The sequence below is a fragment of the Carica papaya genome, chromosome 5, assembly GCF_054855325.1.
Source record: "Carica papaya isolate Zhongbai chromosome 5, ASM5485532v1, whole genome shotgun sequence".
NCBI lineage: Eukaryota > Viridiplantae > Streptophyta > Magnoliopsida > Brassicales > Caricaceae > Carica > Carica papaya.
In genome coordinates, this window is record NC_142313.1 from 27889791 (window position 1) to 27910896 (window position 21106).

The following is a 21106-nucleotide window of genomic DNA, read 5'->3' on the forward strand; positions in this document are numbered from 1 at the left end:
TGACTCACATTTGCGTATAAACCAGCGGACCCTAATTCCAGTCGCGCGTGACTTCGAACGACCTGTCTAAAAAAAAATTGGTGCGACACGAGAACTTTCCAGGAGGTCACCCATCCGAGTACTAATCTCGCCCAAGCACACTTCACTGCGGAGTTCTGATGGGATCCGGTGCATTAGTGCTGGTATGATCGCACCCGTTTAATTCCGCGCTGCAAATACATAAACTCCTTCTCTTTTCTTCCCCCTCCCGTCATTTGTTTCCTTGTGCGTACGCACTGGACCTCTCGTTCTCGTTTAAATATCAAGTAAAATGCCACGGCACGTGACTCAAATTTGCGAATAAATCTGCGGACCATAATTAAAGTCGCGCGTAACCTCGAACGGCACATCTGAAAAAAAGAAAATGGGTGCAACACGAGAACTTCCCAGGAGGTAACCCATCATTGTACTACTTTCGCCAAAGCACACTTAACTGCGAAGTTCTGATGGGATCCGTTGCATTTGTGCTGGTTTGATCGCACCCGTTTAATTCCGCGCTGCAAATACATAAACTCCTTCTCCTTTCTTCCCCCTCCCGTCATTTGTTTCCTTGTGCGCGCGCACTGCACCTCCCGTACTCGTTCTAATATCAAGTAAAATGCTACGGTGCCGTGACTCACATTTGCGAATAAACCTGAGGACCATAATTCAAGTCGCGCGTATCGTCGAAAGAATCATCTGCAAAAAAATGGGTGCAGCACGAGGACTTCCTAAGAAAATGGGTGAAATATAACGACTTCGCAGGAGGTCACCCATCGTAGTGCTACTCTCGCCCAAACACCCTTAACTTGCGGAGTTCTGATAGAATCCGTTGCATTGGTGCTGGTATGATTGCTCATGTTTCATTATTCGCTGCAAATACATACACTTTTTCTCCCTCCATCCCCCCTCCCGTCATTTGTTTCCTTGTGCGTGCACTCTGCATCTCTCCTTCTCATTCTAATATCGATTAAAATGCCCCTGCTTCTTGACTCTCATTTGCGTATAAACCAGCGGACCCTAGTTCCAGTCGTGCGAAACGTCGAACGACCCGTCTGAAAAAAAATTTGTGCGACACGAGGACTTCCCAGGAGGTCACCCATCCGAGTACTACTCTCGCCCAAGCACACTTCACTGCGGAGTTCTGAAGGGATCCGGTGCATCAGTGCTGGTATGATCGCACCAGTTTAATTTCGCGCTGCAAATACATAAACTCCTTCTCCTTTCTTCCCCCTCCCGTCATTTGTTTACTTGTGCGTGCGCACTGCACCTCTCGTTCTCGTTCAAATATCAAGTAAAATGTCACGGCGCCGTGACTCACATTTGCGAATAAATCTGCGGACCATAATTAAAGTCGCGCGTAACGTCGAACGGCACATCTGAAAAAAAGAAAATGGGTGCAACACCAGAACTTCCCAGGAAGTAACCCATCATTGTACAACTTTCGCCAAAGCACACTTAACTGCGGAGTTCTGATGGGATCCGGTGCATTTGTGCTGGTGTGACCGCACCTGTTTAATTTCGTGCTGAAAATACATACACTCCTTTTTCCCTCCCCCCCTCCCATCATTTGTTTCCTTGTGCGTTCACACTGCACCTCTCCTTCTCGTTCTAATATCGATAAAAATGCCCCTGATTTTTTACTCACATTTGCGTATAAACCAGCGGACCATAGTTCCAGTCGCGCGTAACGTCGAACGACTCGTCTGAAAAAAAAAAATTAGTGCGACACGAGGAAATACATACACTCTTTCTCCTTCCATCCCCCCTCCCGTCATTTGTTTCCTTGTGCGTGTACTCTGCATCTCTCTTTCTCGTTCTAATATCAAGTAATATGCCCCGGCACTGTGACTCACATTTGCAAATGAACCAGCGGATTATAATTCCATTCGCGCGTAACGTCGAACAACCCATCCGAAAAAAAATAGGTGCAACACGAGGGCTTCCCAGGTGGTCAACCATCCGAGTAATACCCTCGCCCAAGCACACTTAACTACGGAATTCTGATGGGATCCGGAGCTTTAGTGCTAGTATGATCGCACCTGTTTAATTTCGCGCTGGAAATACATACACTCCTTCTCCTTTCTTCCCCCTCCCGTCATTTGTTTCCTTGTGCGTTCACACTTCACCTCTCATTCTGGTTCTAATATCAGTTAAAATGCCCCTGCTTCTTGACTCACATTTGCGTATAAACCAGCGGACCCTAGTTCCAGACGCGCGTAACGTCGAACGACTCGTCTGAAAAAAAATTGGTGCGACACGAGGACTTCCGAGGAGGTCACCCATCCGAGTACTAATCTCGCCCAAGCACAGTTAATTGCGGAGTTCTGATGGGATCCGGTGCACTAGTGCTGTTATGATCGCACTTGTTTAATTTCGCGCTGCAAATACATAAACTCATTCTCCTTTCTTCCCCCTCCCGCCATTTGTTTCCTTGTGCGTGCGCACTGCACCTCCCGTGCTCGTTCTAATATCAATTAAAATGCTACGGTGCCGTGACTCACATTTGCGAATAAACCTGAGGACCATAATACAAGTCGCGCGTATCGTCGAAAGAATCATCTGCAAAAAAATGGGTGCAACACGCGGACTTCCTAAGTAAATGGGTGAAATATAAGGACTTCGCAGTAGGTCACCCATCCTAGTGCTACTCTCGCCCAAGCATCCCGAACTTGCGGAGTTCTGATAGAATCCGTTGCATTGGTGCTGGTATGATTGCTCATGTTTCATTCTGCGCTGCAAATACATACACTTTTTCTCCCTCCATCCCCTCTCTCGTCATTTGTTTCCTTGTGCGTACACTCTGCATCTCTCCTTCTCGTTCTAATATCGATTAAAATGCCCCTGCTTCTTGACTCACATTTGCGTATAAATCAGTGGACCCTAGTTCCAGTCGCGCGTAACGTCGAACGACTCGTCTGAAAAAAAAAATTAGTGCGACACGAGGACCACCCAAGAAAATGGGTGAAATATAAGGACTTCGCAGGAGGTCACCCATCCGAGTACTTTTCTCGCCCAAGCACCCTTAACTGCGGAGTTCTGATAGAATCCGTTGCATTAGTGCTGGTATGATCCCTCATGTTTCATTCTGCACTGCAAATACATACACTTTTTCTCCTTTCATCCCCCCTCCCGTCATTTGTTTCCTTGTGCGTGCACTCTGCATCTCTCTTTCTCGTTCTAATATCAAGTAATATGCCCCGGCACCGTGACTCACCTTTACAAATGAACCAGCAGTTTATAATTCCATTCGCGCGTAACATCGAACAACCCATTCGAAAAAAAATAGGTGCAACACGAGGGCTTCCCAAGTGGTCACCCATCCGAGTACTACCCTCGCCCAAGCACACTTAACTGCGGAGTTCTGATGGGATCCGGAGCTTTAGTGCTGGTATGATCGCACCTGTTTAATTTTGCGCTGCAAATACATACACTCCTTCTCCTTTCTTCCACCTCCCGTCATTTATTTCCTTGTGCGTTCACACTTCACCTCTCATTCTCATTCTAATATCGATTAAAATGCCCCTGCTTCTTGACTCACATTTGCGTATAAACTAGCGGACCCTAGTTCCAGACGAGCGTAACGTCGAACAACCTGTCTGAAAAAAAATTGGTGCGACACAAGGACTTCCCAGGAGGTCACCCATCCGAGTACTAATCTCGCCCAAGCACACTTCATTGTGGAGTTCTGATGGGATCCGGTGCATTAGTGCTGGTATGATCGCACCTGTTTAATTTTGCGCTGCAAATACATAAACTCATTCCCCTTTCTTCCCCCTCCCATCATTTGTTTCCTTGTGCGTGCGCACTGCACCTCCCGTTCTCGTTCTAATATCAAGTAAAATTCTACAGCGCCGTGACTCACATTTGCGAATAAACCTGAGGACCATAATACAAGTCGCGCGTAACGTCGAAAGAATCATCTGCAAAGAAATGGGTGCAACACGAGGACTTCACAAGAAAATGGGTGAAATATAAGGACTTCGCAGGAGGTACCCCATGCTAGTACTACTCTCGCCCAAGCACTTTTACCTACGGAGTTCTGATAGAATCCGTTGCATTAGTGCTGGTATGATCGCACCTGTTTCATTTTCGGCTGTAAATACATACACTCCTTCTCCTTTCTTCCCCCTCTCGTCATTTGTTTCCTTGTGCGTGCGCACTGCACCTCTCGTTCTCGTTCAAATATCAAGTAAAATGCCACGGCACCGTGACTCACATTTGCGAATAAATCTGCGGACCTTAATTAAAGTCGCGCGTAACGACGAACGGCAGATCTGAAAAAAAAAATGGGTGCAACACGAGAACTTCCCAGGAGGTAACCCATCATTGTACTACTTTCGCCAAAGCACACTTAACTGAGGAGTTCTGATGGGATCCGGTGCATTTGTGCTGGTGTGACCGCACCTGTTTAATTTCGTGCTGAAAATACATACACTCCTTCTTCCCTCCCGCCCTCCCATCATTTGTTTCCTTTTGCGTTCACATTGCACCTCTCATTCTCGTTCTAATATCGATTAAAATGCCCCTGATTCTTGACTCACATTTGCGTATAAACCAGCGGACCATAGTTCCAGTTGCGTGTAATGTCGAACGACCTATCTGAAAAAATATTGTTGCGATACGAGGACTTCTCAAGAGGTCACCCATCCGAGTACTACTCTCGCCCAAGCACACTTAACTGCAGAGTTCTGATGGGATCCAGTGCATTAGTGCTTGTATGTTGCCACTTGTTTAATTTTGCGCTTCAAATACATACACTCCTAATCTTTTCTTCCTCCCCCCGTCATTTGTTTCCTTGTGCGTGCGCACTGCACCTCCCGTACTCATTCTAATATCAAGTAAAATGTCACGGTGCCGTGACTCACATTTGCGAATAAACCTGCGGACCATAAATCAAGTCGCGCGTAACGTCGAAAGAATCATCTGCAAAAAGATGGGTGCAACACGAGGACCTCCCAAGAAAATGGGTAAAATATAAGGACTTCGCAGGAGGTCACCCATCCGAGTACTTTTCTCGCCCAAGCACCCTTAACTGCGGAGTTCTGATAGAATCCGTTGCATTAGTGCTGGTATGATCCCTCATGTTTCATTCTGCACTGCAAATACATACACTCTTTCTCCTCCCATCCCCCCTCCCGTCATTTGTTTCCTTGTGCGTGCACTCTGCATCTCTATTTCTTGTTCTAATATCAAGTAATATGCCCCGCCACCGTGACTCACCTCTGCAAATGAACCAGCGGTTTATAATTCCCTTCGAGAGTAACGTCGAACAACCCATCCGAAAAAAAATAGGTGCAACACGAGGGCTTCCCAGGTGGTCACCGATCCGAGTACTATTCTCGCCCAAGCACACTTAACTGCCGAGTTCTAATGGGATTCGGTGCATTTGTGCTGGTATGGTCGCAACTGTTTAATTTTGCGCTGTAAATACATAAACTCCTTCTCCTTTCTTCCCCCTCCCGTCATTTGTTTCCTTGTGCGTGCGCACTGCACCTCTCGTTCTTGTTCAAATATCAAGTAAAATGCCACGGCGCCGTGACTCACATTTGCGAATAAATCTGCGGACCATTATTAAAGTCGCGCGTAACGTCGAACGGCACATCTGAAAAAAAGAAAATGGGTGCCACACGAGAACTTCTCAGGAGGTAACCCATCATTGTACTACTTTCGCCAAAGCACACTTAACTACGGAGTTCTGATGGGATCCGGTGCATTTGTGCTGGTGTGACCGCACCTATTTAATTTGGTGCTGAAAATACATACACTCCTTCTTCCCTCCCCCCCTCTCATCAATTGTTTCCTTGTGCGTTCACACTGCACCTCTCCTTCTCGTTCTAATATCAATTAAAATGCCCCTGATTCTTGACTCACATTTGCGTATAAACCAGCAGACCATAGTTCCATTCGCGCGTAACGACGAACGACCCATCCGAAAAAAAATAGGAGCCACACGAGGGCTTCCCATCTTAGTGCTACTCTCGCCCATCTTAGTGCTACTCTCGCCCAAACACCCTTAACTTGCGGAGTTCTGATAGAATCCGTTGCATTGGTGCTGGTATGATTGCTCCTGTTTCATTCTGCGCTGCAAATACATACACTTTTTCTCCCTCCATCCCCGCTCCCGTCATTTGTTTCCTTGTGCGTGCACTCTGCATCTCTCTTTCTCGTTCTAATATCGATTAAAATGCCCCTGCTTCTTGACTCACATTTGCGTATAAACCAGTTGACCATAGTTCCAATCGCGCGTAACGTCGAACGACCCGTCTGAAAAAAAAATTAGTGCGGCACGAGAACTTCCCAAGAGGTCACCCATCCGAGTACTACTCTCGCCCAAGCACACTTAACTGCGGAGTTCTGATGGGATTCGAAGCTTTAGTGCTGGTATGATCACACCTGTTTAATTTTGCGCTGCAAATACATACACTCCTTCTCTTTTATTCCCCCTCCCGTCATTTGTTTCCTTGTGCGTTCACACTTCACCTCTCATTCTCGTTCTAATATCGATTGAAATGCCCTTGTTTCTTGACTCACATTTGCGTATAAACTAGCGGACCCTAGTTCCAGACGCGCGTAACGTCGAACAACCCGTCTGAAAAAAAATTGGTGCGACACGAGGACTTCCCAGGAGGTCAACCATCCGACTACTAATCTCGCCAAGCACACTTAACTGCAGAGTTCTGATGGGATCCGGGGCTTTAGTGCTGGTATGATCGCACCTGTTTAATTTCGTGCTGCAAATACATACACTCCTTCACCTTTCTTCCCCCTCCCGTCATTTGTTTCCTTGTGCGTTCACACTTCACCTCTCATTCTCGTTGTAATATCGATTAAAATGCCCCTGCTTCTTGACTCACATTTGCGTATAAACCAGCAGACCCTAGTTCCAGACGCGAGTAACGTCGAACGACCCGTCTGAAAAAAAAAATTGGTGGGACACGAGGACTTCACAAGAAAATTGGTGAAATATAAGGACTTCGCAGGAGATAACCCATGCTAGTACTACTCTCGCTCAAGTACCCTTACCTACGGAGTTCTGATAGAATTCGTTGCATTAGTGTTGGTATGATCGCACCTGTTTCATTTCGTGCTGAAAATACATACACTCCTTCTCCTTCCCTCCCCCTCCCATCAATTGTTTCCTTGTGCTTTCACACTGCACCTCTCCTTCTCGTTCTAATATCGATTAAAATGCCCCTGCTTTTTGACTCACATTTGAGTATAAACCAGCAGACCCTAGTTCCAATCGCGCGTAACATCGAACGACCCGTCTGAAAAAAAATTAGTACGACACGAGGACTTCCCAGGAGGTCACCCATCCGGGTACTACTCTCGCCCAAGCACACTTAACTGTGTAGTTTTGATGGGATCCGGTACATTAGTGCTAGCATGATCACACCCGTTTAATTCCGCGCTGCAAATACATAAACTCCTTCTCCTTTCTTGCCCCTCCCGTCATTTGTTTCCTTGTGCGTGCGCACTGCACCTCCCGTGCTCGTTCTAATATCAAGTAAAATGCTACGGTGCTGTAACTCACATTTGCGAATAAACCTGAGGACCATAATTCAAGTCGCGCGTATCATCGAAAGAATCATCTGCAAAAAAATGGGTGCAACACGAGGACTTCTTAAGAAAATGGGTGAAATATAAGGACTTCGCAGGAGGTCACCCATCCTAGTACTACTCTCGCCCAAGCACCCTTAACTTGCAGAGTTCTGATAGAATCCGTTGCATTGATGCTGGTATGATTGCTCATGTTTCATTCTGCGCTGCAAATACATACACTTTTTCTCCCTCCACCCCCCTCCCGTCATTTGTTTCCTTGTGCGTGCACTCTGCATCTCTTTTTCTCGTTCTAATATCGATTAAAATGCCCCTGCTTCTTGACTCACATTTGCGTATAAACCAGTGGACCCTAGTCCCAGTCGCGCGTAACGTCGAATGACCCGTCTGAAAAAAAAATTAGTGCGACACGAGGACTTCCCAGGAGGTCTCGAATCCGAGTACTACTCTCGCCCAAGCACACTTAACTGCGGAGTTCTGATGGGATCTGGTGCATTAGTGCTGGTATGATCGCACCTGTTTAATTTCGCGCTGCAAATACGTAAACTCCTTATCCTTTCTTCCCCTTCCCATCATTTGTTTCCTTGTGCGTGCGCACTGCACCTCTCGTTCTCATTCAAATATCAAGTAAAATGCTACGGCGCCGTGACTCACATTTGTGAATAAATCTGCAGACCATAATTAAAGTCGCGCGTAACATCGAACGAAAAATCTGAAAAAAAGAAAATGGGTGCAACACGAGAACTTCCCATGAGGTAACCCATCATTGCACTACTTTCGCCAAAGCACACTTAACTGCAGAGTTCTGATGGGATGCGGTGCATTTGTGCTGGTGTGACCGCACCTGTTTAATTTCGTGCTGAAAATACATACACTCCTTATTCCATCCCCCCTCCCATCATTTGTTTCCTTGTGCGTTCACACTGCACCTCTCCTTCTCGTTCTAATATCGATTAAAATGCCCCTGATTCTTGACTTACATTTGCGTATAAACCAGCGGACCATAGTTCTAGTCGCGTGTAACGTCGAACGACCCATCTGGAAAAAAATTGTTGCGATACGAGAACTTCCCAAGAGGTCATCCATCCGAGTACTACACTCGCCCAAGCACACTTAACTGCAGAGTTCTGATGGGATCAAGTGCATTAGTGCTGGTATGATGCCACTTGTTTAATTTTGCGCTTCAAATACATACACTCCTTCTCTTTTCTTCATCCTCCCGTCATTTGTATCCATGTGCGTGCGCACTGCACCTCCCGTACTCGTTTTAATATCAAGTAAAATGCCACGGCGCCGTGACTCACATTTGCGAATAAACCTGCGGACCATAAATCAAGTTGCGCGTAACGTCGAAAGAATCATCTACAAAAAGATGGGTTCAACACGAGGACCTACCAAGAAAATGGGTGAAATATAAAGACTTTGCATGAGGTCACCCATCCGAGTACTTTTCTCGCCCAAGCACCCTTAACTGCGGAGTTCTAATAAAATCCGTTGCATTAGTGCTGGTATGATCCCTCATGTTTCATTCTGCACTGCAAATACATGCACTCTTTCTCCTCCCATCCCCCCTCCTGTTATTTGTTTCCTTGTGCGTGCACTCTGCATCTCTCTTTCTCGTTCTAATATCAAGTAATATGCCCCGGCACCGTGACACACCTTTGCAAATGAACCAGCGGTTTATAATTCCATTTGCGCGTAACGTCGAACAACCCATCCGAAAAAAAATAGGTACAACACGAGGGCTTCCCAAGTGGTCACCCATCCGAGTACTACTCTCGCCCAAGCACACTTAACTGCGGAGTTCTGATGGGATCCGGGGCTTTAGTGTTGGTATGATCGCACCTGTTTAATTTCGCGCTGCAAATACATACACTCCTTCTCCTTTCTTCCCCCTCCCGTCATTTGTTTCCTTGTGCGTTAACACTTCACCTCTCATTCTCGTTCTAATATCGATTAAAATGCCCCTGCTTATTGACTCACATTTGCGTATAAACCAGCGGACCCTAGTTCCAGACGCGCCTAACGTCGAACGACCCGTCTGAAAAAAAATTGGTGCGACACGAGGACTTCCCAAGAGGTCACCCATCCGAGTACTAATCTCGCCCAAGCACACTTAACTACGGAGTTCTGATGGGATCCGGTGCAATAGTGCTGGTATGATCGCACCCATTTAATTTTGTGCTACAATTACATAAACTCATTCCCCTTTCTTCCCCCTCCCGTCATTTGTTTCCTTGTGCGTGCGCACTGCACCTCCCGTTCTCGTTCTAATATCAAGTAAAATGCCACGGCGCCGTGACTCACATTTACGAATAAACCTGAGGACCATAATTCAAGTCACGCGTAACGTCGAAAGAATCATCAGCAAAAAAATGGGTGCAACACGATGACTTCACAAGAAAATGGGTGAAATATAAAGACTTCGCAGGAGGTAACCCATGGTAGTACTACTCTCGCCCAAGTACCCTCACCTACGGAGTTCTGATAGAATCTGTTGCATTTGTGCTGGTTTGATCGCACCTGTTTCATTTCGTGCTGAAAATACATACACTCCTTCTCCTTCCCTCCCCCCCCATCAATTGTTTCCTTGTGCATTCACACTACACCTCTCATTCTCGTTCTAATATCGATTAAAATGCCCCTGCTTCTAGTCTCACATTTGCGTATAAACCAGCGGACACGAGTTCCAGTCGCGCGTAACGTCGAACGACCCGTCTGAAAAAAAATTGTTACGACACGAGGACTTCCCAGGAGGTCACCCATCCGAGTACTACTCTCGCCCAAGCACACTTACCTGCAGGGTTCTGATGGGATCCAGTGCATTAGCGCTTGTATGATCGCACCCGTTTAATTTCGCGCTGCAAATACATAAACTCCTTCTCCTTTCTTCCCCCTCCCGTCATTTCTTTCCTTGTGCGTGCGCACTGCACCAACCGTGCTCGTTCTAATATCAAGTAAAATGCTACGGTGCCGTGACTCACATTTGCGAATAAACCTAAGAACCATAATTCAAGTCGCGCGTATCATCGGGCACACTTAACTGCGGAGTTATGATGGGATCCGGTGCATTAGTGGTGGTATGATCGCATCCGTTTAATTCCGCGCCGCAAATACATAAACTCATTCTCCTTTCTTCCCCCTCCCGTCATATGTTTCCTTGTGCGTGCGCTCTGCATCTTTCTTTCTCGTTCTAATATCAAGTAATATGCCCCTGCACTGTGACTCACCTTTGCAAATAAACCAGCGGTTTATAATTCTATTCTCGCGTAACGTCGAACAACCCATCCCAAAAAAAATAGGTACAACACGAGGGCTTACCAGGTGGTCACCCATCCGAGTACTACTCTCGCCCAAGCACACTTAACTGCGGAGTTCTGATTGAATTCGGAGCTTTAGTGCTGGTATGATAGCACCTGTTTAATTTCGCGCTGCAAATACATACACTTCTTCTCTTTTCTTCCCCCTCCCGTCATTTCTTTCCTTGTGCGTTCACACTTCACCTTTCATTCTCGTTCTAATATCGACTGAAATGCCCCTGCTTCTTGACTCACATTTGCGTATAAACCAGCAGACCCTAGTTCCAGACGCGTGTAACGTCGAACGACCCGTCTGAAAAAAAATTGGTGCGACACGAGGACTTCCCAGGAGGTCAACCATCCGAGTACTAATCTCGCCAAACACACTTAACTGCGGAGTTCTGATGGGACCTGGGGCTTAAGTACTGGTATGATCGCACCTGTTTAGTTTCGCGCTGCAAATACATACACTCCTTCTCCTTTCTTCCCCCTCCCGTCATTTGTTTCCTTGTGCGTTCACACTTCACCTCTCATTCTCGTTCTAATATCGATTAAAATGCCCCTGCTTCTTGACTCACATTTCCGTATAAACCAGCGGACCCAAGTTCCAGACGCGCGTAACGTCGAACAACCCGTCTGAAAAAAAATTGGTGCGACACGAGGACTTTACAAATAAGTTGGTGAAATATAAGGACTTCGCAGGAGATAACCCATGCTAGTACTACTCTCGCTCAAGCACCCTTACCTACGGAGTTTTGATAGAATCCGTTGCATTAATGCTGGTATGATCGCACCTGTTTCATTTCGTGTTGAAAATACATACACTCTTTCTCCTTCCCTCCCCCTCCCATCAATTGTTTCCTTATGCGTTCACGCTGCACCTCTCCTTCTCGTTCTAAGATCGATTAAAATGCCCCTACTTTTTGACTCACATTTGCGTATAAACCAGTAGACCCTAGTTCTAGTCGTGCGTAACGTCGAACGACCCGTCTGAAAAAAAATTGGTGCGACACGAGGACTTCCCAGGAGGTCAACCATCCGAGTACTACTCTCGCCCAAGCACACTTAACTGCGGAGTTCTGAAGGGATCCGGGGCTTTAGTGCTAATATGATCGCACCAGTTTAGTTTCGCGCTGCAAATACATACACTCCTTCTCTTTTCTTCCCCCTCCCGTCATTTGTTTCTTTGTGCGTGCACTCTGCATCTCTCTTTCTCGTTCTAATATCGATTAAAATGCTCCGGCTTCTTAACTCACATTTGCGTATAAACCAGTGGACCCTAGTTCCAGTCGCGCGTAACGTCGAACGACCCGTCTGAAAAAATAATTAGTGCGACACGAGGACTTCCCAAGAGGTCTCCAATCCGAGTACTACTCTCGCCCAAGCACACTTAACTGCGGAGTTCTGATGGGATCCGGTGCATTAGTGATGGTATGATCGCACCTGTTTAATTTCGCGCAGCAAATACATAAACTCCTTCTCCTTTCTTCCCCTCCCGTCATTTGTTTCCTTGTGCGTGCGCACTGCACCTCTCGTTCTCGTTCAAATATCAAGTAAAATGCCACGGCGCCGTCACTCACATTTGCGAATCAATCTGCGGACCATAATTAAAGTCGCGCGTAACGTCGAACGACACATCTGGAAAAAAGAAAATGGGTGCAACACGAGAACTTCCCATGAGGTAACCCATCATTGTACTACTTTCGCCAAAGTACACTTAACTGCGGAGTTCTGATGGGATCCGGTGCATTTGTGCTGGTGTGACCGCACCTGTTTAATTTCGTGCTGAAAATACATACACTCCTTCTTCCCTCTCCCCTCCCATCATTTGTTTCCTTGTGCGTTCACACTGCACCTCTCCTTCTTGTTCTAATATCGATTAAAATGCCCTTGATTCTTGACTCACATTTGCCTATAAACCAGCGGACCATAGTTCCAGTAGCGCGTAACGCCGAACGACATATCCGAAAAAAAGTTGTTGCGATACGAGGACTTCCCAAGAGGTCACGCATCCGAGTACTACTCTCGCCCAAGCACACTTAACTGCAGAGTTCTGATGGGATCGAGTGCATTAGTGCTGGTATGATGCCACTTCTTTAATTTTGCACTTCAAATACATACACTCCTTCTCTTTTCTTCCTCCTCCCGTCATTTGTTTCCTTTTGCGTGCGCACTACACCTCCCGTGCTCGTTCTAATATCAAGTAAAATGCCACGGCGCCGTGACTCACATTTGCGAATAAACATGCGGACCATAAATCAATTCGCGCGTAATGTCAAAAGAATCATCTGCAAAAAGATGGGTGCAACACGAGGACCTCCCAAGAAAATGGGTGAAATATAAGGACTTCGCAGGAGGTCACCCATCCGAGTACTTTTCTCGCCCAAGCACCCTTAACTGCGGAGTTCTGATAGAATCCGTTGCATTAGTACTGGTATGATCCCTCATGTATCATTCTGCACTGCAAATACATACACTCTGTCTCCTTCCATCCCCCCTCCCGTCATTTGTTTCCTTGTGCGTGCACTCTGCATCTCTCTTTCTCGTTCTAATATCAAGTAATATGCCCCGGCACCGTGACTCACCTTTGCAAATGAACCAGCGGTTTATAATTCCATTCGCGCGTAACGTCGAACAACCCATCCGAAAATATATAGGTGCAACACGAGGGCTTCCCAGGTGGTCACCCATCCGAGAACTACTCTCGCCCAAACACACTTAACCGCGGAGTTCTGATGGGATCCGGAGCTTTAGTGCTGGTATGATCGCACCTGTTTAATTTTGCGCTGCAAATACATACACTCCTTCTCCTTTCTTCCCCCTCCCATCATTTGTTTCATTGTGCGTTCACACTTCACCTCTTATTCTCGTTCTAATATCGATTAAAATCCCCTTGCTTCTTGACTCACATTTGCGTATAAACCAGCGGACCCTAGTTCCAGACACGCGTAACGTCGAATGACCCGTCTGAAAAAAAATTGGTGCGACACGAGGATTTCACAAGAAAATGCGCGAAATATAAGGACTTCGCAGGAGGTAACCCATGCTAGTACTACTCTCGCCCAAGCACCCTTACCTACGGAGTTCTGATAGAATCCGTTGCATTAGTGCTGGTATGATTGCACCTGTTTCATTTCGTGCTGAAAATACATACACTCCTCCTTCCCTCCCCCTCCCATCAATTGTTTCCTTGTGCGTTCACACTGCACCTCTCCTTCTCGTTCTAATATCGATTAAAATGCCCTGCTTTTTGACTCACATTTGCGTATAAACCAGCGGACCCTAGTTCCAGTCGCGCGTAACGTCGAACGACCCGTCTGAAAAAAAATTGTTGCGACACGAGGACTTCCCAGGAGGTCACCCATCCGAGTACTAATCTCGCCCAAGCACACTTAACTGCAGAGTTCTGATGGAATCTAGTGCATTAGTGCTGGTATGATCGCATCCGTTTAATTCCGCGCTGCAAATACATAAACTCCTTATCCTTTCTTCCCCCTCCCGTCATTTGTTTCCTTGTGCGTGCGCACTGCACCTCTCGTGCTCGTTCTAATATCAAGTAAAATGCTACGGTGCCGTGACTCACATTTGCGAATAAACCTGAGGACCATAATTCAAGTCGCGCGTATCGTCGAAAGAATCATCTGCAAAAAAATGGGTGCAACACGAGGACTTCCTAAGAAAATGGGTGAAATATAAGGACTTCACAGGAAGTCTCCCATCCTAGTGCTACTCTCGCCCAAGCACCCTTAACTTGCGGAGTTCTGATAGAATCCGTTGCATTGGTGCTGGTATGATTGCTCATGTTTCATTCTGCGCTGCAAATACGTACATTTTTTCTCCCTCCATCCCCCTTCCCGTCATTTGTTTCCTTGTGCGTGCACTCTGCATCTCTCCTTCTCATTCTAATATCGATTAAATGCCCATGTTTCTTGACTCACATTTGCGTATAAACCAGTGGACCCTAGTTGCAGTCGCGCGTAACGTCGAACGACCTGTCTGAAAAAAAAATTAGTACGACACGAGGACTTCCCAAGAGGTCACCCATCCGAGTACTACTCTCGTCCAAGCACACTTAATTGCAGAGTTCTGATGGGATCCGGTGCATTAGTGCTGGTATGATCGCACCTGTTTAATTTCGCGCTGCAAATACATACACTCCTTCTCCTTTCTTCCCCCTCCCGTCATTTGTTTCCTTGTGCGTGCGCACTGCACCTCTTGTTCTCGTTCAAATATCAAGTAAAATGCCACGGCTCCGTGACTCACATTTGCGAATAAATCTGCGGACCATAATTAAAGTTGCGCGTAACGTCGAAGGGCACATCTGAAAAAAAGAAAATGGGTGCAACACGAGAACTTCCCAGGAGGTAACCCATCATTGTACTACTTTCGCCAAAGCACACTTAACTGCGGAGTTCTGATGGGATCCGGTGCATTTGTGCTGGTGTGACCGCACCTGTTTAATTTCGTGCTGAAAATACATACACTCCTTCTTCCCTCCCCCCTCCCATCATTTGTTTCCTTGTGCGTTCACACTGCACCTCTCCTTCTCGTTCTAATATCGATTAAAATGCCCCTGATTCTTGACTCACATTTGCGTATAAACCAGCGGACCATAGTTCCAGTAGTGTGTAACGTCGAACGACACATCTGAAAAAAAATTGTTGCGATATGAGGACTTCCCAAGAGGTCACGCATCCGAGTACTACTCTCGCCCAAGCACACTTAACTGTAGAGTTCTGATGGGATCCGAGTGCTGGTATGATGCCACTTGTTTAATTTTGCGCTTCAAATACATACACTCCATCTCTTTTCTTCCTCCTCCTGTCATTTGTTTCCTTTTGTGTGCGCACTGCACCTCACGTTCTCGTTCTAATATCAAGTAAAATGCCATGACGCCGTGACTCACATTTGCGAATAAACCTGCGGACCATAAATCAAGTCGCGCGTAACGTCGAAAGAATCATCTGCAAAAAGATGGGTGCAACACGAGGACCTCCCAAGAAAATGGGTGAAATATAAGGACTTCGCAGGAGGTCACCCATCCGAGTACTTTTCTCGCCCAAGCACCCTTAACTGCGGAGTTCTGATAGAATCCGTTGCATTAGTGCTGGTATGATCCCTCATGTTTCATTCTGCACTGCAAATACATACACTCTTTCTCCTTCCATCCCCCCTACCGTCATTTGTTTCCTTGTGCCTGCACTCTGTATTTCTCTTTCTCGTTCTAATATCAAGTAATATGCCCAGGCACCGTGACTCACCTTTGCAAATGAACCAGCTGTTTATAATTCCATTCGCGCGTAACGTCGAACAACCCATCCGAAAAAAAAATAGGTGCAACACGAGGGCTTCCCAGGTGGACACCCATCCGAGTACTACTCTCGCCCAAGCACAATTAACTGCAGAGTTCTGATGGGATCCGGAGCTTTAGTGTTGGTATGATCGCACCTATTTAATTTCTCGCTGCAAATACATACACTCCTACTCCTTCTTCCCCCTCCCGTCATTTGTTTCCTTGTGCGTTCACACTTCACCTCTCATTCTCGTTCTAATATCGATTAAAATGCCCCTGCTTCTTGACTCACATTTGCGTATAAACCAACGGACCCTAGTTCCAGACGCGCGTAACGTCGAACGACTCATCTGAAAAAAATTGGTGCGACACGAGGATTTCTCAGGAGGTCGACCATCTGAGTACTTATCTCGCCCAAGCACACTTAACTGCAGAGTTCTGATGGGATCCGGGGCTTTAGTGCTGGTATGATCGCACCTGTTTAGTTTCGCGCTGCAAATACATACACTCCTCCTTTCTTCCCCCTCCCGTCATTTGTTTCCTTGTGAATTCACACTTCACCTCTCATTCTCGTTCTAATATCGATTAAAATGCCCCTGCTTCTTGACTCACATTTGTGTATAAACCAGCGGACCCTAGTTCCAGACGCGCGTAACGTCGAACGACCCGTCTGAAAAAAAATTGGTGCGACACGAGGACTTCACAAGAAAATGGATGAAATATAAGGACTTCACAGGAGGTAACCCATGCTAGTACTACTCTCGCCCAAGCACCCTTACCTACGGAGTTCTGATAGAATCCGTTGCATTAGTGCTGGTATGATCGCACTTGTTTCATTTCGTGCTGAAAATACATACTCTCCTTCTCCTTCCCTCCCCCTCCCATCAATTGTTTCCTTGTGCGTTCACACTGCACCTCTCCTTCTCGTTCTAATATCGATTAAAATGCCCCTGCTTCTTGGCTCACATTTGCGTATAAACCAGCGGACCCTAGTTCCAGTCGCGCGTAACGTTGAACGACCCGTCTGAAAAAAAATTGGTGCGGCACGAGGACTTCCCAAGAGGTCACCCATCCGAGTACTACTCTCGCCCAAGCACACTTAACTGCGGAGTTCTGATGGGATCCGGTGCATTAGTGCTGGTATGATCGCACCCATTTAATTTTGCGCTGTAAATACATAAACTCATTCTCCTTTGTTCCCCCTCCCGTCATTTGTTTAATTATGCGTGCGCACTGCACCTCCCGTGCTCGTTCAAATATCAAGTAAAATGCTACGGCGCCGTGACTCACATTTGTGAATAAACCTGAGGACCATAATTCAAGTCGCGAGTAACGTCGAAAGAATCATCTGCAAAAAAATGGGTGCAAAACGAGGACTTCACAAGAAAATGGGTGAAATATAAGGACTTCGCAGGAGGTAACCCATGCTAGTACTACTCTCGCCCAAGCACCCTTACCTACGGAGTTCTGATAGAATCCGTTGCATTAGTGCTGGTATGATCGCACCTGTTTCATTTCGTGCTGAAAATACATAGACTCCTTCTCCTTCCCTCCCCCTCCCATCAATTGTTTCCTTGTGCGTTCACACTGCACCTCTCCTTCTCGTTCTAATATCGATTAAAATGCCCCTGCTTGTTGACTGACATTTGAGTATAAACCAGCGGACCCTAGTTCCAGTCGCGCGTAACGTCGAACGATCCGTCTAAAAATAAATTGGTGCGACACGAGGACTTCCCAGGAGGTCACCCATCCGAGTACTACTCTCTCCCAAGCACACTTAACTGCGGAGTTGTGATGGGATCCGGTGCATTAATGCTGGTATGATCGCACCCATTTAATTTTGCGCTGCAAATACATATATTCCTTCTCCTTTCTTCCCCCTCCCGTCATTTGTTTCCTTGTGCGTGCGCACTGCACCTCCCGTGCTCGTTCTAATATCAAGTAAAATGCTACGGTGCCGTGACTCACATTTGCGAATAAACCTGAGGACCATAATTCAAGTCGCGCGTATCGTCGAAAGAATCATCAGCAAAAAAATGGGTGCAACACGAGGACTTCCTAAGAGAATGGGTGAAATATAAGGACTTCGCAGGAGGTCACCCATCCTAGTGCTACTCTCGCCCAAGCACCCTTAACTTGCAGAGTTCTGATAGAATCCGTTGTATTGGTGCTGGTATGATTGCTCATGTTTCATTCTGCACTGCAAATACATACACTTTTTCTCCCTCCATCCCCCCTCCCGTCATTTGTTTCCTTATGCGTGCACTCTGCATCTCTCCTTCTCGTTCTAATATTGATTAAAATGCCCCTGCTTCTTGACTCACATTTGTGTATAAACCAGCGGACCCTAGTTCCAGACGCGCGTAACGTCGAACGACCCGTCTGAAAAAAAATTGGTGTGACACTAGGACTTCCCAGGAGGTCACCCATCCGTGTACTAATCTCGCCCAAGCACACTTCACTGCGGAGTTCTGATGGGATCCGGTGCATTAGTGCTGGTATGATAGTAACTGTTTAATTCCGCGCTGCAAATACATACACTCCTTCTCTTTTCTTCCTCCTCCCGTTATTTGTTTCCTTGTGCGTGCGCACTGCACCTCCCGTACTCGTTCTAATATCAAGTAAAATGTCACGGCGCCGTGACTCACATTTACGAATAAACCTGCGGACCATAAATCAAGTCGCGCGTAACGTCGAAAGAATCATCTGCAAAAAGATAAGTGCAACACGAGGACCTCCCAAGAAAATGGGTGAAATATAAGGACTTCGTAGAAGGTCACCCATCCGAGTACTTTTCTCGCCCAAGCACCCTTAACTGCGGAGGTTTGATAGAATCCGTTGCATTAGTGCTGGTATGATCCCTCATGTTTCATTCTGCACTCCAAATACATACACTCTTTCTCCTCCCATCCCCCCTCCCGTCATTTGTTTCCTTGTGCGTGCACTCTGCATCTCTCTTTCTCGTTCTAATATCAAGTAATATGCCCCGGCACCGTGACTCATCTTTGCAAATGAACCAGCGGTTTATAATTCTATTCGCGCGTAACGTCGTACGACCCATCTGAAAAAAAAATTAGTGCGACACGAGGACTTCCCAGGAGGTCACCCATCCGAGTACTACGCTCGCCCAAGCACACTTAACTGCGGAGTTCTGATGGGATCCGGAGCTTTAGTGCTGGTATGATAGCACCTATTTACTTTCGCGCTGCAAATACATTTTTATTTACACTCCTTCTCCTTTCTTCCCCCTCCCGTCATTTGTTTTCTTGTGCGTTCACACTTCACCTCTCATTCTCGTTCTAATATTGATTAAAATGCCCCTGCTTCTTGACTCACATTTGCGTATAAACCAGCGGACCCTAGTTCCAGATGCGCGTAACGTCGAACGAATAGTCTGAAAAAAAATTTGTGCGACACGAGGACTTCCTAGGAGGTCAACCATTCGAGTACTAATCTCGCCCAAGCACACTTCACTGCGAAGTTCTGATGGGATCCGGTGCATTAGTGCTGGTATGATCGCACCTGTTTAATTTCGTGCTGCAAATACATAAACTCATTCCCCTTTCTTTCCCCTCCCGTCATTTGTTTCCTTGTGCGTGCGCACTGCACCTCCTGTTCTCGTTCTAATATCAAGTAAAATGCTACAACGTCGTGACTCACATTTGCGAATAAACCTGAGGACCATAATTCAAGTTGCGCGTAACATCGAAAGAATCATCTGCAAAATAATGGGTGCAACACGAGGACTTCACAAGAAAATGGGTGAAATATAAGGACTTCCCAGGAGGAAACCCATGCTAGTACTACTCTCGCCCAAGCACCCTTACCTACGGAGTTCTAATAAAATCCGTTGCATTAGTGCTGGTATGATCGCACTTGTTTCATTTCGTGCTGAAAATACATACTCTCCTTCTCCTTCCCTCCCCCTCCCATCAATTGTTTCCTTGTGCGTTCACACTGCACCTCTCATTCTTGTTCTAATATCGATTAAATGCCCCTGCTTCTTGACTCACATTTGCGTATAAACCAGTGGGCTCTAGTTCCAGTCGCGCGTAATGTCGAACGACTTGTCTAAAAAAAAAAATTGGTGTGACATGAGGACTTACCAGGAGGTCACCCATCCGAGTACTACTCTCTCCCAAGCACTCTTAACTGCGGAATTCTGATGGGATCCGGTGCATTAGTGCTAGTATGATCGAACCTGTATAATTTCGCGCTGCAAATACATAGACTCCTTCTCCTTTTTTCCCCCTCCCGTCATTTGTTTCCTTGTGCGTGCGCACTGCACCTCTCGTTCTCGTTCAAATATCAAGTAAAATACCACGGCGATGTGACTCACATTTGCGAATAAATCTGCGGACCATAATTTAAGTCGCGCGTAACGTCGAAAGGCACATCTGAAAAAAAGAAAATGGGTGCAACACGAGAACTTCCCAGGACGTAACCCATCATTGTACTACTTTCGCCAAAGCACACTTAACTGCGGAGTTCTGATGGGATCCGTTGTATTTGTGCTGGTATGATCGTACCCGTTTAATTCCGCGCTGCAAATACATAAACTCCTTCTCTTTTTTTCCCCCTCCCGTCATTTGTTTCCTTGTGCGTGCGCACTGCACCTCCCGTGCTCGTTCTATTATCAAGTAAAATGCTACGGTGCCGTGACTCACATTTGCAAATAAACCTGAGGATCATAATTCAAGTCGCGCGTATCGTCGAAAGAATCATCTGCAAAAAAATGGGTGCAACACGAGGACTTCATAAGAAAATGGGTGAAATATAAGGACTTTGCAGGAGGTCACCCATCCTAGTGCTTCTCTCGCCCAAGCACCCTTAACTTGCGGAGTTCTGATAGAATCCGTTGCATTGGTGCTGGTATGATTGCTCATGTTTTATTCTGCGCTGCAAATACATACACTTTTTCTCCCTCCATCCC

The 21106-nt window shown here is 46.5% G+C and overlaps 5 non-coding genes and 35 pseudogenes across 5 annotated transcripts; all 40 read right to left on the reverse strand.

Moving 5' to 3' along the window:
• Positions 1-77: 77 nt before the first annotated feature.
• Positions 78-196, reverse strand: LOC148257869 (5S ribosomal RNA). Its single transcript, XR_015820067.1, has one exon. It is a non-coding gene; the product is annotated as a 5S ribosomal RNA (ribosomal RNA).
• A 208-nt stretch (positions 197-404) lies between these two features.
• On the reverse strand, positions 405-523 carry LOC148257870 (5S ribosomal RNA; annotated as a pseudogene).
• Positions 524-1084: 561 nt separating this feature from the next.
• Positions 1085-1203, reverse strand: LOC148257871 (5S ribosomal RNA). The gene has a single exon (XR_015819770.1). It is a non-coding gene; the product is annotated as a 5S ribosomal RNA (ribosomal RNA).
• A 209-nt stretch (positions 1204-1412) lies between these two features.
• On the reverse strand, positions 1413-1531 carry LOC148257872 (5S ribosomal RNA; annotated as a pseudogene).
• A 412-nt stretch (positions 1532-1943) lies between these two features.
• LOC148257873 (5S ribosomal RNA) lies at positions 1944-2062 on the reverse strand (annotated as a pseudogene).
• Positions 2063-2267: 205 nt separating this feature from the next.
• LOC148257874 (5S ribosomal RNA) lies at positions 2268-2386 on the reverse strand (annotated as a pseudogene).
• Positions 2387-3304: 918 nt separating this feature from the next.
• Positions 3305-3423, reverse strand: LOC148257875 (5S ribosomal RNA). Its single transcript, XR_015820806.1, has one exon. It is a non-coding gene; the product is annotated as a 5S ribosomal RNA (ribosomal RNA).
• A 205-nt stretch (positions 3424-3628) lies between these two features.
• LOC148257876 (5S ribosomal RNA) lies at positions 3629-3747 on the reverse strand (annotated as a pseudogene).
• A 561-nt stretch (positions 3748-4308) lies between these two features.
• LOC148257877 (5S ribosomal RNA) lies at positions 4309-4427 on the reverse strand (annotated as a pseudogene).
• A 204-nt stretch (positions 4428-4631) lies between these two features.
• On the reverse strand, positions 4632-4749 carry LOC148257878 (5S ribosomal RNA; annotated as a pseudogene).
• Positions 4750-5310: 561 nt separating this feature from the next.
• On the reverse strand, positions 5311-5429 carry LOC148257879 (5S ribosomal RNA; annotated as a pseudogene).
• Positions 5430-5638: 209 nt separating this feature from the next.
• LOC148257880 (5S ribosomal RNA) lies at positions 5639-5757 on the reverse strand (annotated as a pseudogene).
• A 540-nt stretch (positions 5758-6297) lies between these two features.
• Positions 6298-6416, reverse strand: LOC148257881 (5S ribosomal RNA; annotated as a pseudogene).
• Positions 6417-6621: 205 nt separating this feature from the next.
• LOC148257882 (5S ribosomal RNA) lies at positions 6622-6739 on the reverse strand (annotated as a pseudogene).
• Positions 6740-7300: 561 nt separating this feature from the next.
• Positions 7301-7419, reverse strand: LOC148257883 (5S ribosomal RNA; annotated as a pseudogene).
• A 561-nt stretch (positions 7420-7980) lies between these two features.
• LOC148257884 (5S ribosomal RNA) lies at positions 7981-8099 on the reverse strand (annotated as a pseudogene).
• Positions 8100-8308: 209 nt separating this feature from the next.
• LOC148257885 (5S ribosomal RNA) lies at positions 8309-8427 on the reverse strand (annotated as a pseudogene).
• A 203-nt stretch (positions 8428-8630) lies between these two features.
• On the reverse strand, positions 8631-8748 carry LOC148257886 (5S ribosomal RNA; annotated as a pseudogene).
• Positions 8749-9309: 561 nt separating this feature from the next.
• LOC148257887 (5S ribosomal RNA) lies at positions 9310-9428 on the reverse strand (annotated as a pseudogene).
• A 205-nt stretch (positions 9429-9633) lies between these two features.
• LOC148257888 (5S ribosomal RNA) lies at positions 9634-9752 on the reverse strand. The gene has a single exon (XR_015821054.1). It is a non-coding gene; the product is annotated as a 5S ribosomal RNA (ribosomal RNA).
• A 558-nt stretch (positions 9753-10310) lies between these two features.
• Positions 10311-10429, reverse strand: LOC148257889 (5S ribosomal RNA; annotated as a pseudogene).
• A 451-nt stretch (positions 10430-10880) lies between these two features.
• Positions 10881-10999, reverse strand: LOC148257890 (5S ribosomal RNA; annotated as a pseudogene).
• A 205-nt stretch (positions 11000-11204) lies between these two features.
• Positions 11205-11322, reverse strand: LOC148257891 (5S ribosomal RNA; annotated as a pseudogene).
• A 559-nt stretch (positions 11323-11881) lies between these two features.
• LOC148257892 (5S ribosomal RNA) lies at positions 11882-12000 on the reverse strand (annotated as a pseudogene).
• A 206-nt stretch (positions 12001-12206) lies between these two features.
• On the reverse strand, positions 12207-12325 carry LOC148257893 (5S ribosomal RNA; annotated as a pseudogene).
• A 208-nt stretch (positions 12326-12533) lies between these two features.
• Positions 12534-12652, reverse strand: LOC148257894 (5S ribosomal RNA; annotated as a pseudogene).
• Positions 12653-12855: 203 nt separating this feature from the next.
• On the reverse strand, positions 12856-12973 carry LOC148257895 (5S ribosomal RNA; annotated as a pseudogene).
• Positions 12974-13534: 561 nt separating this feature from the next.
• Positions 13535-13653, reverse strand: LOC148257896 (5S ribosomal RNA; annotated as a pseudogene).
• A 555-nt stretch (positions 13654-14208) lies between these two features.
• On the reverse strand, positions 14209-14327 carry LOC148257897 (5S ribosomal RNA; annotated as a pseudogene).
• Positions 14328-14888: 561 nt separating this feature from the next.
• Positions 14889-15007, reverse strand: LOC148257898 (5S ribosomal RNA; annotated as a pseudogene).
• A 209-nt stretch (positions 15008-15216) lies between these two features.
• Positions 15217-15335, reverse strand: LOC148257899 (5S ribosomal RNA; annotated as a pseudogene).
• An 876-nt stretch (positions 15336-16211) lies between these two features.
• LOC148257900 (5S ribosomal RNA) lies at positions 16212-16330 on the reverse strand (annotated as a pseudogene).
• A 203-nt stretch (positions 16331-16533) lies between these two features.
• On the reverse strand, positions 16534-16652 carry LOC148257901 (5S ribosomal RNA; annotated as a pseudogene).
• Positions 16653-17208: 556 nt separating this feature from the next.
• Positions 17209-17327, reverse strand: LOC148257902 (5S ribosomal RNA). Its single transcript, XR_015819648.1, has one exon. It is a non-coding gene; the product is annotated as a 5S ribosomal RNA (ribosomal RNA).
• Positions 17328-17886: 559 nt separating this feature from the next.
• LOC148257903 (5S ribosomal RNA) lies at positions 17887-18005 on the reverse strand (annotated as a pseudogene).
• Positions 18006-18563: 558 nt separating this feature from the next.
• Positions 18564-18685, reverse strand: LOC148257904 (5S ribosomal RNA; annotated as a pseudogene).
• A 561-nt stretch (positions 18686-19246) lies between these two features.
• On the reverse strand, positions 19247-19365 carry LOC148257905 (5S ribosomal RNA; annotated as a pseudogene).
• A 213-nt stretch (positions 19366-19578) lies between these two features.
• LOC148257906 (5S ribosomal RNA) lies at positions 19579-19697 on the reverse strand (annotated as a pseudogene).
• Positions 19698-20257: 560 nt separating this feature from the next.
• LOC148257907 (5S ribosomal RNA) lies at positions 20258-20376 on the reverse strand (annotated as a pseudogene).
• Positions 20377-20585: 209 nt separating this feature from the next.
• LOC148257908 (5S ribosomal RNA) lies at positions 20586-20704 on the reverse strand (annotated as a pseudogene).
• Positions 20705-21106: the final 402 nt, after the last annotated feature.